Here is an 18,483-nt window from a genome sequence, read left to right as displayed (position 1 = left end):
CTCAGGTAAACGCCAGGGTACCCACAGAGGCCCTGCAGAGTCCAGAGTTGCCGGGGACAGTGCAGACCAGGGAACCCGGAGGCAGCAGAGACTCCCAGAACCACAGTAGGAAGCAGCCCAGGGGAATTAGACTGTGGCTCTGTTAGTGAACTGGAATTTTGAGGCAGTGTGTTTTGGTTGGACCCCCCACACTGACTCAGTGGCATGTGCTCCTGCCACTCCTGGGCTGGGGCCCAATGGAGAGGGAGGGCCCAAGCTCCCCTACCCAAGCCCCTGCCGCTCCCCCACCCTTTTTGTGCGTGGCGGCCACTAGTACTTACTACTTCATGGACAGGAGCAAACATATTGACGTTGGCCACCAGGCCTTACTGCCCTGCTAACAGGGGTGAATCTATTGACTGGCCACTGAGCCTAATTACCCTGTTGACTGGGGCGAATCCCTTGACTTTGTCTGGGAAGCCTTACTGCCCTGCTGACTGGGGCATATCTATTGACTCCAGCCATTGGGTTGCATTGCCCTGCTAAGAGGGGCGAGTATATTGACTCGGGGTACGGAGGCATAGATCCAGGTTACGTACGCTCCGCACCTACACCCTAAGGGAGACGGGGCACACTTGCCCCACACTGGATGGAGTCCCCCCAGCCCTGTCACAATAGTTAACATTTTATTCTGTTATGACCCTAGAGGATTACACTTCATTTAACATTTGAGAAGTTTAAAACAGAGATAAATTGTGGCAAAGCCTTTCAGGGTACAATACTGGGTGTGGTATAAAAATCTAGATAGAATACGAGGCTTTCTGTCAATCCTGAACAACTATTTTCCAGGAACTTTAATAGTATAGACTTTATTTTCTTGCACTATTAAAACACTTTTTTGTTTGAGGTAGATAAATAACACTTCTTACCAGTAAAAATGCTCTGTTTTGTCCAAGATGTGGACAAAGGAATGTGTACTTAAATGGAATCTACATACTTCAATCCTGGAGGCAAAGAAAGGCCAACAATGTGAAAGGCATCAAGAAAGTCAGTGGAAGAATTTCTTTTCCAGACACAAGAAACACATTAGATCAGACCAACTAGCTATACATTTTACTAGTGACTGCCAGTTTAAATGATTTAATGACCTGCACATAACCACAGTTCAATATGCAGTGGAACTTTCAATCAGCGTTATAGTACAGGATCTAGAAATATTATTTTAATTTTAAATCTAATTGTATTGATTAGCTGCAGAAAGGGCTGGAGGCCAGTGGCTTAAATTTTTAACAGTTGATTCATTCTCTAAAATTCTCCTATACCAGCCCATCCAGATGAGTTGCTTCTCAAACAGGCAGATAGAATTCTTCTTTTAGAGAAGAGACCTAGACTTCACTTGAAATATTGTCTTTAGTTAGGGAGTTGGGTAGAAAAAACCCCACTGTCATTCACTTTACTTGCCAAATCCACAGTCTTCTTTCTCCCTTCTTTTGCTGAATCCAGTCACCCTCATTTTCCCATGCCCCTCTTTTTTTCCCACTTGCACTTCCTCTTCCTTTCTCTATCTCTCATTTTAATGAACACTGAAAGATTTTTCAGGTTTCCTCCCAATTTTAATCCCAGATCTCAGAATCAATCACCTCTTCTGCTATTGGGTCCAGGGCTCCTCATGCATCTCCCACACTGTTGGTTTCTGTTCTGCTGGTGACCCTTTTCTGTTGATGTTTGCTTCTCCTTCTGTATGTTAATCAGATAGAGTGAGGACTGGAACACTAGCTGGGAAATGCAGAGCAAAATTTACCAACTCGAAGTTGTAGGAGGATTTCCTACCATTTTATATGGGTTTTGGTATGGAGGTTAGTGATACTTTTTTCTTCATTCTTTTTCCTTCCCTGCATCCAAGGGGCACTCTTTCGTCTCCCGCACAACCAGGGTGTTTGTGTGGTAGAGTGAGAGAAGCTCTTGGTCTGTCATACTAAAACATTTTGATCACTGTTACTCCCATTCATGGCTTAATTCCAAATTGCTGCTATTAAAATAATTTGATAATGGAATGAGACACAATAATCTGTTTGGGATTTTCTTCCATTGTCTGTTTCTAAATATCTAAATACAGGAGCTGGGAGATTTAAATTCTGCTACTATTGTTGAAAAGTCTTTAAAAGCCACACATTTTACACCACATAAATGTGCTACCTTGTTTGGTTGTGCAGCAGCAGTTACACTATTTCTACAAAGGTGACATCAATGATACTGGAACACAGTCCAAGTGTAGGCATGTAAATTTTACATTAGAAACATTAGCAGGGGAATCAGTGCTTGCCTGTTTGTTTTGTTTGTTTTTCCCTCTGTCTGTGGGGAAAAAGAGCAACAGAGGAGTTTTAATAAGTAAAGTGAAAATAGGAGGCTGAATTTAATTTCTAGTGGCAGGGAACTCATGTTTTCCCAGACCTTTTAATTCTGTGGCAGAATCCCACTGCATGATTTGTCTTCAAGCAGCCGCAGAATGCAATTGTTGCATAAGAAATTGTTTCACTCTGCTTCTTTTGGGACATAGGTGGAAAAAGCCATTCTTTAACTTCCTGCTTCAAATATTTTATCTTCTCTCAGATGGAATGTAGGTGAAAATGCCAGTGGCAGAAGTAGCAAACACAATCCCTTGCCACTAGCAAGAGCTTTCCCTCCTGCTCAAGCTCCTGTACTGCCAAAGCCAATGAATTGTGTCTATGCTGCTGTTTTGTCACTAGCACTTTCACCTATATTCCAGCAAAAGAGAAGGTAAAATATTTGAATACAGTGAGTGTAGTCATTGGGAGAAACATGCTCTGCACAGGGATGGATTAGGGTCTGTAAGCATACACAGTTGCTTGGGGTGTCATTGCCAGTGTGTCTTGCTCTATTTAATAGTCAGATGTATAAAGAAGGGAACATATATTTATATATATTCAAAGATTTTACTACTGTTATAGAGGCCAAGTTAAATTTGAAAAAATTGATAGGTTGAAATGGAACTAAGTTCATGAACTCGAGATGAGTGTGACTTATGCAGCACAGTCCAGTGCAGGGACACCTCAACTACATTTAAGAGACAGAAACCAGTTTTGACTCTCTTGCAGCTGGTTTAAGTAGTTATTTCTTCCCTTAGCTGTGCAGATTCTATTTACTAGCCGTTTTTCTTGCTAAGTTTAATGCATTTAATTCAAAGCACCTATAAATAGGATACTTGATAAAGAAGGCATATATTGTCTCTCAAAGCAGTGTTCTTTCGAACATTTTAGAAATAAATAAAATTAGCTAGCTCTGTGGCCTGGTGAGTAGTGCTCAATGTTACGATGAAGGAAACAGAAACTTCATTTGTGGTTTCTTACTTCCTGGAGTAAGCATGCTGTGCTTCTGTAAGGGTGGGAGAAGAGGAAATACCTGTGCCTATGGAGTAAGTTACAGAGTGATACTGGGGTAATGAAGAAATTTTCATTAACATCAATTCGGCTGTAGTATAGTAGCAACTGTGCCAAGTTTCTACTGATATTGAAAGGGATTGAAAGTGGCAGATGCTCAGGAGCGTTGGGGCAAGAAGAGCTTGAAAGGCCTAATTTCACATTTAAAAATTCTGATTGCTTCCTTAAAAAAACACCAAAAAAACAAACAAACCCCACAAACTTTCAATAAAGCATTTGAGATTGTTGAACCCATTGTTAGCTGACTGGACACTGAGGCATTACATTGGCTAGGATGTCTTGGGGAATGGAATGAGCCATTTATCACTAATGGGAGAAGTACTTGTTAAAAAATCTTTTTGAGGATGTTGTATATTAAAGTGATAGCATCTATTTTGGTTGCAAATTTGACCTTTAAAATCTAATTTTCCAAATCATATTTACAAAAGTGTAAGTATCTAAGTTCTAAAATTGACCATTCCATTGTTGAAAATTTTCAAAAAGCCATACTTTTTGGTGCGTTTAGTAACTGTGATCTTGAATTGAAAGCAGAGCAAGAATATTCTTCCCATTGCTTGATATTTCAGAATTGTATAAACATTGTTGCACATCTATATTTGCAAGCACTACTTTATTATTTAAGAGAATGCTTTGTTTCAATTCTTTATTTTACGTTTAGCCAAAACTAAGACAGAGTGTTGTGTCCCACCCTATCTCTAAGGTTGCCAACTTTTTAATCACACAAAACTGACCACCCTAGCCCCACCCCTTCCCCAAGGCCCTGCCCTTCCCTTCCCAAGGGGTGTTCACTACATTCCCCCTCCCTCGGTGGCTTGCTCTCCCCTACCCTCACTCACTTTCACTGGGCTGAGGCAGGAGATTGGGTGTGGGCGGGGGTGAGGGCTCTAACTGGGGGTGCGGGCTCTGGGGTGGGGCCAGAAATGAGGGGTTCAGGGTGAGGGAGGGGGCTCTGGCCTGGGGCAGGGAGTTAGGGTGCAGGCTCTGGGGTGGGGCTGGGGATGAGGGGTTTGGGGTGCAGGAGGGGGCTCCAGGTTTGGGGGGGGGGCTCAGAGCTGGGGGAGGGGATTGGGGCTTGGATTTGGGGCATGGGCTTACCTCGGACAGCTCTGGCACTGTGCTGTGCCCCAGAAGTGGTCAGCAGGTCTGGCTCCTAGGCAGGGGGGCCAGGAGGCTCTACACACTGCTCTCGCCCACAGGCACTGTCTCCTCAGCTCCTATTGGCTGCAATTCCCTACCAATGAGAGTGCGGAGCCAGTGCTAGGGATGGGGGCAGTACGCGGAGCCCCAAGGCCCCCCCGCCTAGGAGCTGGACCTGCTGGCCACTTCCGGGGTGCAGCGCAGTGCCAGGACAGGTAGAGACTAGCCTGCCTTAGCCCCACAGCACCGCCAACCAGACTTTTAATGGCCTGGTTGGTGGTGCTGATCGGAGCCGCCAGAGTCCCTTTTTGACCAAGCGTTCTGGTCGAAAACCGGACACCAGGCAACCCTACCTATCCCAGCATGGTATACCTAGGGAATTTAGCACTATGAAGCAAAAACGTAGCATTTTAAATGGGTCATTGTTGTGGTTGCTCACTCTGTCTCCACCTTTTCTCATGTCACTACCCTAATAGAAGACCAACATATCCAGCTAACACTTCAGGGAATGCATTGCCAGTCAGTCATTAGGAAATGTTTCAAACAATGTACAGTAGTAGATAGATATCTTCCCCATAAAGGTAGAGCATTTCTCCACCATCATTATTCCAATTATTTTTCTTCTTGCTTTGAGTGAACCATAGTAGCTTTGAATCTAGGTTTTCTCATGTGCAGGTGTAATGTAGTAACAGTTAAGTCATACCAGCAGCCTCTTAAACTATTTTTAACTATTGTGTAATTATAGGCATACACCTCACATTATTGAAGGCTTAGTTCATCTCATGCCTCAGAATCCAGCTTTTAATCTTCCAGCCCATATTTTGTTCTCTACTTACTTGCCAAGAAAGCCTGGCTCCATTAATCATAACACTTAAAACAAAGGAGTATGAGATACATTCCCCAATATGGGATATGCAGAGATACACAATATTTCTGTGAAATCACTTAAAATTGAGGTGAACCTGCCATATAGTGTATGTAGAAAAGAACTCAATTACAATTTAAAGAGCTACAGCAAGTTATTGATATGGAAAATTGTGGTAATATACCTGGGAACTCATTTTTTACAACAAATGAGATAAATAATTTTGTTACGCAACTTAGAAACTATATAAACTTAGTTCATTTAACCCTGGGATGATCTGGAGTGAAAACATGTTTGGGTGTTTCAAGCAGGACTTCAGCAGCTATTCTTCTCATTTCTGTACTTTCATATAAAAACTTGGAATAATATGAAACAATTTTTCAAATATTTAAGAGCTGCTCTTGACAAGTAATTTTGTATTAGTTTTTGTTAATTGAGCAATTTGTTGGAGACTAGGATGGTGCGACAACACAATATAACTTGAGACATTTTTTAGAGCAGTTATTGAAGGGTCACTGGAAAATGGAAGTTTTGTCTGGTTTGCATTTTAAACACTATCATCCCCTCTTTAGAAGTCTAAAGATTTTCTCCCCTAAAGTCTTTTTTTCATTTGGCAAATGATTTTATTAACTTGATTAAAAAACATCATAATTTTATCATGAGTCTAGAGATATTTGGTGTTTTTTCTTAAAGCCTCAGCTCTTGCGGGCATTGATTATATGAGAAACTCAGCTTTTTATTTTTTTAAAAAAGTTTCTAGTCATCCTGGCTGCAGAGAAGAAAAGTGTGGACCCCAAAGACTCAAAACCAGAAGGCAAATAGAAAGAACTCCAAATATATTATGTTTAAAATCTCATGATATATTGGGGACTGACTTATAATATTTGAATGCTTGAGATTGACAATGCTATATTTAAAAATGCAGAAACAAAATATTAACATCTTTATTGTTACTAGTTTCCAGTTCATTTCTAAATCCAGCTAAGGGAGGCTGCTGTGTTTTATTCAAAATGCCTCATCCCTCTCCAGTTTAAATTTTATTCACCTAAACTCTTCAGCCTGTTTGCTCTATTTACTCTTCCAGCCTAGTTCTCCTTACCGTTCACTGATGGAGGCCGTTCTCCCACTCTAGCTATTGCTTTTATAAAGAAATGTCACCCTTCTCAAATCTTGTCCCAAATCTTTAGTTCAGAAAGCAACAAACTAAAAATAAATTTTACCTACCAGATTTTCAGTTAAGTTCTAAACTTAAGCTGTTTGGGTTTCTAAAAAACTGATATCCTAAAGTTTTCTCCTGTCTTAGATGGAGAATAAAAGCTGAAATAGCAGTTTTAAAAGTCACAGCTATATTGACCTAGGATGCCATGTCCAAAATGGGATGGAAGCATGAAATTGTAGACAGAGAACATGGAACAAATGTCAGTGGTATTTATTGAGACATTAGTTCTGATTATTATAATATAGATTATTGTAAAATATACTATGTAAACTTTAAACATTTTTTGCTAAACTCTTTGTGTCTTGGTATTTGAATTGGGAGTCAAACAATCCCTGTGGAACTCCTTGCCTGAAGAGGTTGTGAAGGCTAGGACAATAACAGGGTTTGAAAGAGAACTAGATAAATTCATTGAGGTTAAGTCCATTAATGGCTATTAGCCAGGATGGGTAAGGAATGTTGTCCCTAGTCTCTGTTTGTCAGAGGGTGGAGATGGATGGCAGGAGAGAGATCACTTGATCATTACCTGTTAGGTTCACTCCCTCTGGGACACCTGGCATTGGTCACTGTTGATAGACAGGATACTGGGCTGGATGGACCTTTGGTCTGACCCAGTATGGTCATTCTTATGTTCTTATCCCCATTTCCTGGTTTTGCTTCTGTGGTCAGATCATCTCATTCAGCTATGTCTAAAACAAGTGCAGTTAAGCAACCTTGTGAGCTAGTTGGGACAATTTGATTGTAAGCAAGCTTCTATACTGACCACTATTTTAACTAACAACTAATAGTGTAGATGTAAACTGGTGTAGTTTTGAGTGTCTGGGTACAAGGGTGATGGGAACACTAGAAGTGCATCAAGATAGTTTCTGAACTCATTTAATTTAAAATGAGTACAGTGGAAGTCTCTTGTATTGCACAATCAATGTATGAGATTATTGTGCCAGTCACTTATTTTTTGACACAATGAGTAGGCATTCATGCATAATGGAGAAACCATTGTCCCTTCTCCACAATGTAGCTGTAGGGAGCTGCACACATTCCCTGTGGATCTGTGCTGTATGGGTCTTCATCCACAGCACACTGCAGGGTGTGAGGTGGAGGGTTGGCATATGGATGGTGAACCTGCAACAATGTAAATTCTCCAAATATAAACCTACCACTGTGTTGTGAGTGGAGGGCAAGTCTGCGGCAGACACCATGACAGCCTTGAGGCTACATAAATAATGGGAAAAGCTCTTTTGGTGTTTCAGTAACCTTCGGAGGGAAGATTCCTTCCCAGGGAGCACTCAAGCCAGATTACTTGGGTTTGAGTAGCAGGAGACAAGATTTGGCCCTAAACATTCCTTTAATACCTTCATAGCTCAAATTAGGTACAGGAGAGAATTACTGTTGATGACATACAATTCAGGGGCCAACCAAGGACCTTAATCCAATTAGGGCAAGAAATTCCATGGTACTAAACCAGATGATCAGTGCACAAAATAGTAAAAAAGAGGATATTTAACAGGTTTGCATAAAGACTTGCTATAAGTATTTGCCATTGAGAATCATTATTCCACTGCATAATGAAAAACCTACAACTAACAAGACTATAAGCTTAATGGCTACAAATATGCACTAACTATATTTAAATCTTTGGGAATTGTTTTGCTTCGCAAAACCAAAATGCAACATACGCAGTTCTAAATGTTTGTGTATTAAATGGTGTGTTTTCGATTAAAAACTCAAACAAGTAAAACTGTCTTTGCTATTGAAGTGGAATACTAACCATAATACTGGAAGGTCTCTTCGCAGTGAAGTCTTTCAAATTAATTCTAAAAATAGAATAAAATATTCAAACTCAAACTTAATTCAAAATTAAAATAAAATCTTCCTCAGTTGTGAGTGTAGGCTCACAAATTCTAAAATACTCAGTGCATTCTGATGTAGGAACCACAGTCCACTGCAGAAGAGAATATTTAATTTTAAAAAATGCGAGAAGGTTCGTGAAATGTGTGTTTAAAAATAGAAAATAAGATTAGAGGTTATGTTTCAGACATAGAACCTTCTCTGGGGGGAAAAATCAAGGTCTGTAGCCTGAGGGAGGAAGGGGAGAAAGGCACTAATAAGGGCTAAGCTGAAGGGTAGTTGGGGAATTAAAAAAAATAAAAATGGATTACTCTTCTTGTATGTTGTATCCCCTTTCCTCCCATAATTTGTTGGTGTTTGTCTTTCATGTTGTAAGTTTTCCTGAGAAAACACCTGTCTATGCATTTGTATGGTGGATGCAGTTGTGATTGGACTCTTTGGTTGCTACTGCAAAACTAATAATCCTTGTGGCTAGAAGGTTACTTTTGAAAAATCTAGTTTTATGTAACCATTTAAAAACACAGTTTAGGCCAGATCTGTATACTTGAAACTTGTGCCAGTATCGTAATGTCACACGTGGTGCGTGTCTGACATTTTTATACAGTCAATGCCCTACTGTAGACACAGTTTTATTGGCAAAAAAGTACTTTTGACAATATAGCTTATTTCATTTGGGGGGAATGGTATAAGATGTTGCAGCAGAAGCACATTTTTTGCCAGTATAAACTGTGCCTACATGAGGAGGGTTTGTTGGAATAGCTATATCAGCAAATATTTTCTATTGTAGACCTGGCTTTAAATGCTGACAAAGCATTGTTTTTAAAATGTACTTGATATGTCAGCTGGTATCAGATAAAGGAGACCATGAAGAAATATTAATAATCTTGTTAACATTCCAATATTCATTAACAGAGCTACCACGAAACTTGGCTAGTTAGATATACAGGCCTACTCTTCTGTTGGTGTGCATGCATAGTTCCTAGTAACATTGGAGTTATGTGCCTATAGATCTTAGTTTTCAGCAAGCTCTGATAAATAATAATTTAAGATTTCAGAATATTCAGTCTTTAGTACAGTCACTTGTCTCTAATCAACAGACCCCATTTTGTTAGGTTAGATTACTAAATCTATTTATTAAAAGTTGATCTTTTAAGGTGTAACATAGCAGCAGCTATATCTTGTGGCTTCTACTGGGGGAAAACTTAAGTTACACAACTGGAGTCAGAAATGAAGGCTTAAAAGCAACATGAGGACAGATCATGCCTGCCTTGATCTGTTTGTGGTTCGCCTCCATGATACTATCAGTGCCTCTCCACCAACAGGGTCTGATGAAGCCCTCTCTTTGTGGGACCAAGATTGCACTTTTGGGAGGGATAGAGGCTGGACGGACTGGGAGATGTGTGGGGGGGTGGGGGAGTATTCACACTTTGGCCCTTCAGAACTTAAACTCTGGTTGTATTGCCTTTTCTGTCTAGCCCCTGCCATGGTCACAGGGAGCTGCATCAGTAAGGGGTGTCCTTATAATGGTGCCAATGGAGCAGCTGAGCCAGAGTGTGGGAAAGAAACCTCTCTGGGAGGAGGTGTCACTGGGGTTACAATGGATGGGGGCATAGGGCCTCCTTCCTGATCTCTTGGGCTACCTACAGATTCTCTTGGGATTGACTATTGTGGGGGATGGATTTTCTGCAAGTGGGCAAACTTCTCCCCACCCCGACAGGACAAGAGCTTATCCTTGCTGTGGGTATCCTTGCAGAGGTTTCCCCCTAAGGAGACCCCTGATAGTTTTATTTAAATTAATTTTTCTTTCCACTGACATTGTGACATTTCTTACTATAACTTTTTGTCCCAATATGTTTTGATATGGGGCTAAGATTACATATAATTGTTTGAATTGTTCATACTAGATGTTTAAATTAGCACACCAAATGATCAAAGGCTTTTCTTTGGAAAGATCAAAAGTACAAAAACAAAACTCAATAATTACTGCTGTCCCACAGGTATAAATCTTAAACAGGCCATGTTAGGCCCTCATTTACAACTAGGCAATCTTGTTATTTTGCACAAATGTACTAATAGGAACTTAAAAGCAATTATGTCAACCAACCAAAAGAAGAATTGAGCGTATTCTCTTACGACCTTGTTGACTTTGATAGACTAACAGGAATAAAAAAAACAGTATAAATTTGGTTTTGGCACTAAAGTTAGCTGTGTGAATATGCAGAGGGAACAGATCTGTTGAGTAAGATAATGCCACTTACCGGTAATCACTTTTCAGAGTATAACCATCCTATCAGATGTGTTTCTGTAGATAAAGCCTTGTTATATACTCATTTGCCATACATGTATTAACTGTTTTTATTATTTGTGATGTTAGTAAGATTTTTGCCAAACTGTTATTACTTTCAGATGCAGCAAACTGCTACTTCTGCAAATTAACATAGGTAGTTATCTTGGTATTTTGTAATATTTACTATTATATTTACAGAGCTCTTCAGAGGGCAAACAAAAAAGACTATTTTCAAGAATGCTGATTTTAACTCTGGAATATATTTAGTCTCTCTTAAACAAACCTACCCCAACACATTAGCGCTTATATAAGTGACATTTTAATGATTGCTATATGTCTTTCCATACCCAGTACTTTATTCAGTAGTTTAACACCTTAAGCTAGAGAAGTTATGCATGCTGCTTTCAAATCCTTCATATTCTTTATGGGGTTCTGTGCTAATTATGGAAAATGAGAATTATTTTTCAAAAGTGGGACTTTAGTTTTTTATAATGCTCACTATGTTTTGTTGTGAAATAAATATTGTTTTCCTGCTTCTCTGAAAATGGCAATGGTCTCTAAACCAATCATTCATTATCTTTTTAATATTAACAATGTTTAGCTTGTTTTTAATCTCAAAGTAAGTTAAATTAAAATTATAAAGGACATGTAAACAAAGTCCACCCAAAAAAGAAAATGTATTAAATTCCTAAAAACACAATATATGTATTACAGTTATAGAAATAAATGTAAAAGAATCCCCCAACACTCATAACTCAGTGTGTGTAACTTCATATTTATATTGTTTAAAGTTGACGTTCGGTGCAACTTCGTGCACATACTGTGTGGACACAGGATAACAAATTAATGCCATGGTGTAAAATAGGAAACAGTATTACTGAAGCTATTAATAGAGGGCACTACTTATTGAAGTCTCAAAGATTTAATCTATTACACTTCTGGGAAATGTGGAATGAAGCTCACTAGAAAAGACTCTTGTCAAAGAAGGTTTAGGGAGCCTCTTGTTCTACAACATTTATCTTTTATTCTCTTTTGTTTGTTATACCATTAATTATGTTTGTAGGAATTTGAGCATCTCTAGCAAGGATATTTTAGTTATCTACAGGAAAGCAAGGAGAGGGATCAGATGAGCACAAAGCATTGGGGTTTTTTGTGAGAGAGGGATTATGGTCTTGCAAAATAGTAATACATTGACTGTGCACTTATCATTTTTGTTTTCTTCTTAAATAGTTAGAATCTTGGCTCAAAATTTGATTTAAACGTTATAAATTAATGTGCAATGTCCTCCATAGTACTGGAGTGACTTTTATGTGGGTTTAAATAATACTTGCTTTTTAAAATCTGGACTGCTTGTGACACTTTCTTTTTAAATCCTAGTTCTTAATGAAGAGAGCAGCGCTATGTTGAGGAGGAGCAAGGAGCTTTTTTGTAATGAAAAATTAGGAATGCTTGTGAGGTATGCATACTACTATTTTAAGGGGTTTAATCTCTGAAATCTCAGGCTTCTATGTCACCCAATAGTACCTTCATCAGCTGTTGAAGTCCATTTTAGATACTTCATTAACATAATGAAACTAGCAGATTATGTCCTGAATGTGAGGACAGCAATAAAACACTGTATTGATTATTCTAAAATATGGCCTATCATAAAAACTTAGTTCAAATAATTGTTTGAAATCTTAGCTAACCAAATTACAGAGTAGCCTGTCAATTAGTGCTATTTATGACCTTGCCACTTGCAGTAATTTTATATCATGAGTTTGAGGTGCCTGTAGAAACTATAGTGTTTGCTGCTTTTATATCAAAATCAGCTCATATTTGCACTGGACTGCTTTGGTTTATTTAAATATTGTAATGACTATGAATCAATACAGCCATCCTTACAATGACAGAATTTCCTACTGACTTCAGGGACCAAAGCCGGTAAATGTAATGTTCAAAGATAATATGTCAAAATACACTTCTCATTAGTTTTAATTTTTCACTATTGCATCTTTCTGCTAATTCCATAATTTTCAACATAAGAGGTGAAGGGCCTAATCACCATGTCCCTATCTTTCCTACATAGAACATGGCTTGCTTTCCTGGGCAAAGCTCCAAGAGTTCACTGGTGAATCTATTGCTATTCAAATAGAGTAAGCCTATAAACCATTTGGAAAGTCTGCTTGTCAAAACACAAGAGTTGTGGCATGGAGACATGAATTTCTATATTAGCTTGACGAGAAAAAGCTCATGTTTCACAACTGTCATGAGGCCTTTGGCCAACGTATGTGCCGAGGTCAGCATTGTCCTGATATGATGTTTTCCTCTTTTTATTTTTAGAACTCAAAAGAATACATGCTATTCGGAGTACAGAACTCTTATTTAGATAACCATAAGAAATATCTCTTGGAAACAGGAGGGCCTGGATGCTGGATTTTTCGTTTATTTATTTATTTTTTTTAAAGAGGGAAAATAGTGGGGCGGTGATAATATCACAGTAAGCAGACTCTATAAACTGTATTACAAGGAATGAGAATTCTGGATCGAGTTTAGTATTTTCCTGGTACATTAGTGTTGTTTAATTTTGTTTAATATCCAAAAGTAGAGTGAATAATTTATACATGGAAATATTTGGCAGCTATAGCTATTTCATTTGTACATACACACATCAGAAATAACATTGTTTAAAGAAAAATCATATTTGTAATTTTTCACTGGGATGCAGTGCAGTCTAAAGAGAATGTGGAAGATACAATCTTAAGCAGCATTACAGTGAAATCACAGAAGAAATGTGTATTTGGGAAAAAAATTATGTGGTTATTGAGTTGCAGTTATATGTTGAGACAGATTCTTCTCTGCTACTCTTATTGTTGCAAACATCTAAGAAGGGCATTCCTCTTACTAGTCTTGTAGTTACTTTAACATTCAGGGCTTGCTGTGTGCCATCAATCTCCCATACTTGTAGTGTTCATATATCTTACATAAAATATCTCTCCAGCCACTCACTGAAGAGTTTTAAATGGCTAACTGAATGAAGATAATTTATATTCAGTTCATTGTTTCAATGTATTGCTGACTAAAGTCTTGTCTATTAATCCTTCTATGTGATAGAAATAAGATCTAAAAGGTATAACAAAACCGAACTCATTAAAGGAGAGCCTGACTTCTAAAGGTCATGTCTATTATAAAACATGCCATGGGAATGCACTAACTAAAATCAGTCTATCTAAAAATACGGCTTAGAGATTTAGCAACCATTTCAATAGACGTGCTCACTTAGGTGTGTATAATCACATAAAAATAATGTAAACTATGTAAATAACTATTTATCTATATTTATGAAAATTAATTTCTGTGCTTTCTAGAAAAGTCCACTTAAATATATTAAAAAGTGTTTTAAATTTATAAGGGGGGTCTCACTCAGAGGTTTAAGTTTGAGAGCCACTGTTTGAGAGCCACTGACCTAAATAGCAAACCTGTTAAAGTGCTTTCTTTGACCTCAGATGCTCTACTATGATTCCCAGTGTTCAGTATTGGAACTTTCTGCTTTGATATATATCACAAAGTAAGGCTACACTGTCTCACTATCCATATAATCAGTTTCCACAAATTAATAACACTGAATTGATTCCATAGAGACTTTGGTATCAGAATCTTATGCATTAAGTCACTTTTCCTTCATAATATAATCTTAGCCCAGATTCTCCGCTCTATACGAGTTTGTGTCCAAGTATAAAATGATGATGAATTAAATTTCTGTGGAGCAGCATCAGGTTTGCATGTAATCTGTACAACTTTCTAAATATCCTTAAACAAGTCATCTTTGTGCAGTAAATACAGTTTTCCTCATAGGAAGTGATCCTATCCTAAGGCTTTTCATATAATGAAGTGATTGAGGCATCTCCAGAGTGTGTTGGAATACTTCAAAGGACCAACTACTCCCTTACTCCTGCAGAAGAGCAATTCATTCCTGTAGAAGAGCAATTCATTCTACAAGTAGTCCCATTAAACCATTTTCTTAAATGTGACTAGTTGTAGAGTATCGTGTTTGAGCATGGTTATCAAAAACTGGCCCTTAGTAAAGTCAGCGCAGCAGTCAGAAATCATAAATAGCTTTGCAGAACTTTTTTTTGCTTAGACTAAGGGCTTGTCTACATTTCCCTGCAGAGCAGACTATGGGGTATGAACTGCAGCACACACTGAAATATTGTGCTGTAACTGCCCTTGCTAGCACAAACTAAAAGGTTCATAGTTTGTTATAGTATTACATTAATATGAACAAGTTACCCTTTAGTTTGTGCTACCAAGGTCTACACGGGGCAGTTACAACAGTACATCAGTGTGTGCTGCAGTTCATACCCACGTAGTCTGTTGCATGGCCATGAAGACAAGACCTTAGTTCCAGCGCTGCTAAGGCTCAGGGTACGCAGAGTCTAAGTAACTTTCTCACATTTTTCTTTGTTTATATAAGGCAACAGGACTGACTACTTACAATAGTACTTGAATTTGGTTATTTGACCCACAACCCTCTTCTTTTCTTGCCTTTCATTTCCTGAAGCCTATGCACCAAATATAGGGTTTCATAATTAACAGAATGAGAGAAAAAGTTGAGGCTTTGGTATTGTTTGCTCTGGTCATATTTTGATCTTAGAAGGGACAAACAATCCTGGACCTTCCTGTTTCCTGGACTGGAGAAATTCAGTATTAATCAGAGAAGAGAGGATGGAGAACAAGCTAGCATCAGATAGACTCTTATCATGGGTGCTTTAACAATTTGTATAGTGGGGGTGCTGAGAGCCATTGACCCAAACTGTAAAACCCTGTATGTGATGGAAATCACTTCAAGCCAGAGGGTACGGCAGCATCCCCAACACACCTAGTTCCAGCACCTATGACTCTTATTGTGGGTTCACTAGTTTCCACAATTTGCTGCTTGTGGGGCTGGGTTTAAATGGAAATTGTTTTGAAAGGAAGTGGTTTTGTGATTCTGGTACAGGAGGGGGGCTCTCTGGCATCTTTTCAGTTAGAAAAATAGTCTGATTTTTGGGGTGGAAACGTTCAATGACAAGTAGAATAAGCTGGTCAGGTATACTTAAATTCTTTATTAAATTTGTAAGTTAGTACTTTGCAGTTGGTGGTTCTGTCATGCTATAGCCAAAACTGGATGCATACTTATGGTTCAGCCCTGCTAAATCAGCTATGTTTGGACTGTTGTTAAGGGAGTCCATGGATTCCATGACTTTTCTGTGTTAAATTAATTGAATTAGACATTTTGAGGATTTTTGTGGTTTGATGTGATAGTAAACAATTGAACAACCTATCTTGAGAGCAGTAAAGTTAAACCATTTACTTCATGAGAGTCCTAGCAGAGAGTAGGAGCCAAATGAAAGCACCTAAATACCATGATGGGTGCCAAATGAATGTTTGTAGTAGTATTACAACTTTATGAATTTTCTTCTTCTGAAGCATCAGCAGAGTTAGGCCAATAGTCTTTCTTTTTAGGATCAGAGGGATAGCTGTGTTAGTCTGTATCCACAAAAACAACGAGGAGTCCAGTGGTGCCTTAAAGACAAACAGATCTGTTAGTCTTTAAGGTGCCACCGGACTCCTCGTTGTTTCTTTTTAGGGCAGCTCTGCTATTCTTAGTTGTGAGCAATTACCACAGCAAATACACTGTTCTTATTGGCAAAAAGTTTTTTGTTGAAAACATTTTAAAAATAAGGATTATTTTTCCTTCTCTTCCTTCAGCCATTAATGGAGGATGTACTATTACTAGTGCTTCATCAGGAACCTATCTATTCAGTTTAAGTGTAATGGATTAGTTGATCTTTTATGTATGGAAAAACTGTAATAAGTTAGTCATGAATACTAATGGCTTCCATATGTTACTTTGTAATCTGTTGTTTCATACAAGCAGTTATTTTAAGCAAAATAAATATGAAAGAAGAAACTCAAGTTCTAGATGCATGTTAAGCACTGTATCACAGATAACAGGTGGTAGAATGTTTTAAGATGCTTTGATAAGGGCACTAGGTACTTACTTTTGCTCATATTGCCAAATTAAACAAAGTATCTGTAAAGTGCTGCCTCTAAAGCTATCATGGTATGATACTGCAGTATTTTCAAGTTATTTCAGAAGCTAACTGCTGAACAAACTACTCAGTAATGGCTTTCAATGGACTAGATTAATTCTCAAGTTGTGGAGAAGACTCTTACAAAGTGTCTGGTCTTCCTCCATCCTCCCCCACTAAAATCCTGAAGCTTCTATTGATAGCAGCTTTTCAGGGCAGGGTTTTGTCTTTATCTGTTTTTGTAAGATATCTGTTACCGCTGATCAATATTATAAAACAAATATCAGATAGCCAAAATAAAATCATTAGCACAAAGGAGTTAATATTGGCTTGTTTTGAGAAGGTCACTTTAGAGATCCAACAAAGCTATTCCATCACCCAAGAACATTTAAAACCCAGCCATATCTTAGCAATAGCAAACCTTTTCCCCTTAATTTTCTATCACTGGCGAAGTTCTGTGAAGTGGAAGTCATGGTTGGAGAGCTAGCATAGTAAATTTACTAAAACCCACTTGTAGTTTCTAGACCTTCATTTTTATATCTGTTGATATAAATTTGAAATATTTACAAATAAACTTGCTTACTAGTTAGAGGTCTGATTACATTTGTCTTTAACTCTGTTAAGGTGAACAACTTATTTTACTACTTGAATCAAAATTACTTGTTAAAAAGTATCTTGCACCAGCCAAAAACTAGGCAGGGAAATTACTAGTAGTTTATCTTAACAAAAGGTAAAATTGCTTTCAAGACAGTTAAATTAGAAAAGGTGTGTAAAACAAAATGTACTTCTCTTTTATGTTAAATATTTATTATACAGAAAACTAATGTTTGAGAAGGACATAAATAGCTCTATATTGTAACTTTTTACAGAGGTTACCAGGTTTACAGTCAATAGGTTGGTTATTACTATGCTTATGACAGTTATGTTCAAAAATCTGTCATTTAGAACTTGTGTAGCCTGTATATGTTCTTCGAGTTTTTTGCTCATGTCGATTCCATTCTAGGTGTATGCACGCCCACGTGCACAGTCGTCAGTGATTTTTGCCTTAGCGGTATCCGTAGGATCAGCTGTGGCACCCTCTTGAGTGCCATGCTCATGTGTCAGTATATTAGGTGCCGCCACCCCTATGCCCTCTCAGTTCCTTCCTGCTTGTGGCAATTGGTCGGAGCGCTTCTTTCCCTTGCCTAGCAAGTGGTTAGTGGTTTCTCCTTTGATTCATGTTTTAGTGTTTTTGTAAATATTTTTGTTGACAGTAGTTAGCTTAGTGAAGTAGTTGTTAAGCATTGTAGTTAGTAAGGGTATGTCTACACTTACCGGCGATCGATCCACTGGGGGTCGATTTAGCAGGTCTAGTGATCACTCTCCTATAGACTCTGGTACTCCACTGGAACGAGAAGTGTACGGTAAGTCAATGGGACACTTTCTCCCATCAACCCAGTGCGGTGTAGACTCTGCAATAAGTCGACCTAAGCTACGTTGACTCGCATAGCTGAGTTTCGTAACTTAGGTCGACTTAGCCCTGTAGTGTAGACCAGGCCTTAGTTAAGGTCCCTGTGGGGACTTTGCCCCAGACGGGGCATGCCCTGGTCTCCAGGTTTTAAGCCCTGTGCTGACTGTAACAGGCCTATGCCTGTTAGTGA

General features: G+C 38.5%; 1 protein-coding gene across 2 annotated transcripts in view; it reads left to right on the top strand.

Moving 5' to 3' along the window:
• The window catches only part of GARRE1 (granule associated Rac and RHOG effector 1), a 95,217-nt gene that overhangs the window by 10,953 nt on the left and 65,781 nt on the right, over positions 1 to 18,483 (top strand). For both annotated transcript variants that reach the window (XM_044987218.1, XM_044987219.1), the window contains exon 2: positions 12,168 to 12,246. The gene's annotated coding sequence lies outside the window, so the exon portion shown is untranslated. The remainder of the gene's footprint in view (positions 1 to 12,167; positions 12,247 to 18,483) is intronic.

This window comes from Mauremys mutica, chromosome 14 (assembly GCF_020497125.1).
Source record: "Mauremys mutica isolate MM-2020 ecotype Southern chromosome 14, ASM2049712v1, whole genome shotgun sequence".
Lineage (NCBI taxonomy): Eukaryota > Metazoa > Chordata > Testudines > Geoemydidae > Mauremys > Mauremys mutica.
This window is presented reverse-complemented; position numbering and strand designations above follow the sequence as displayed.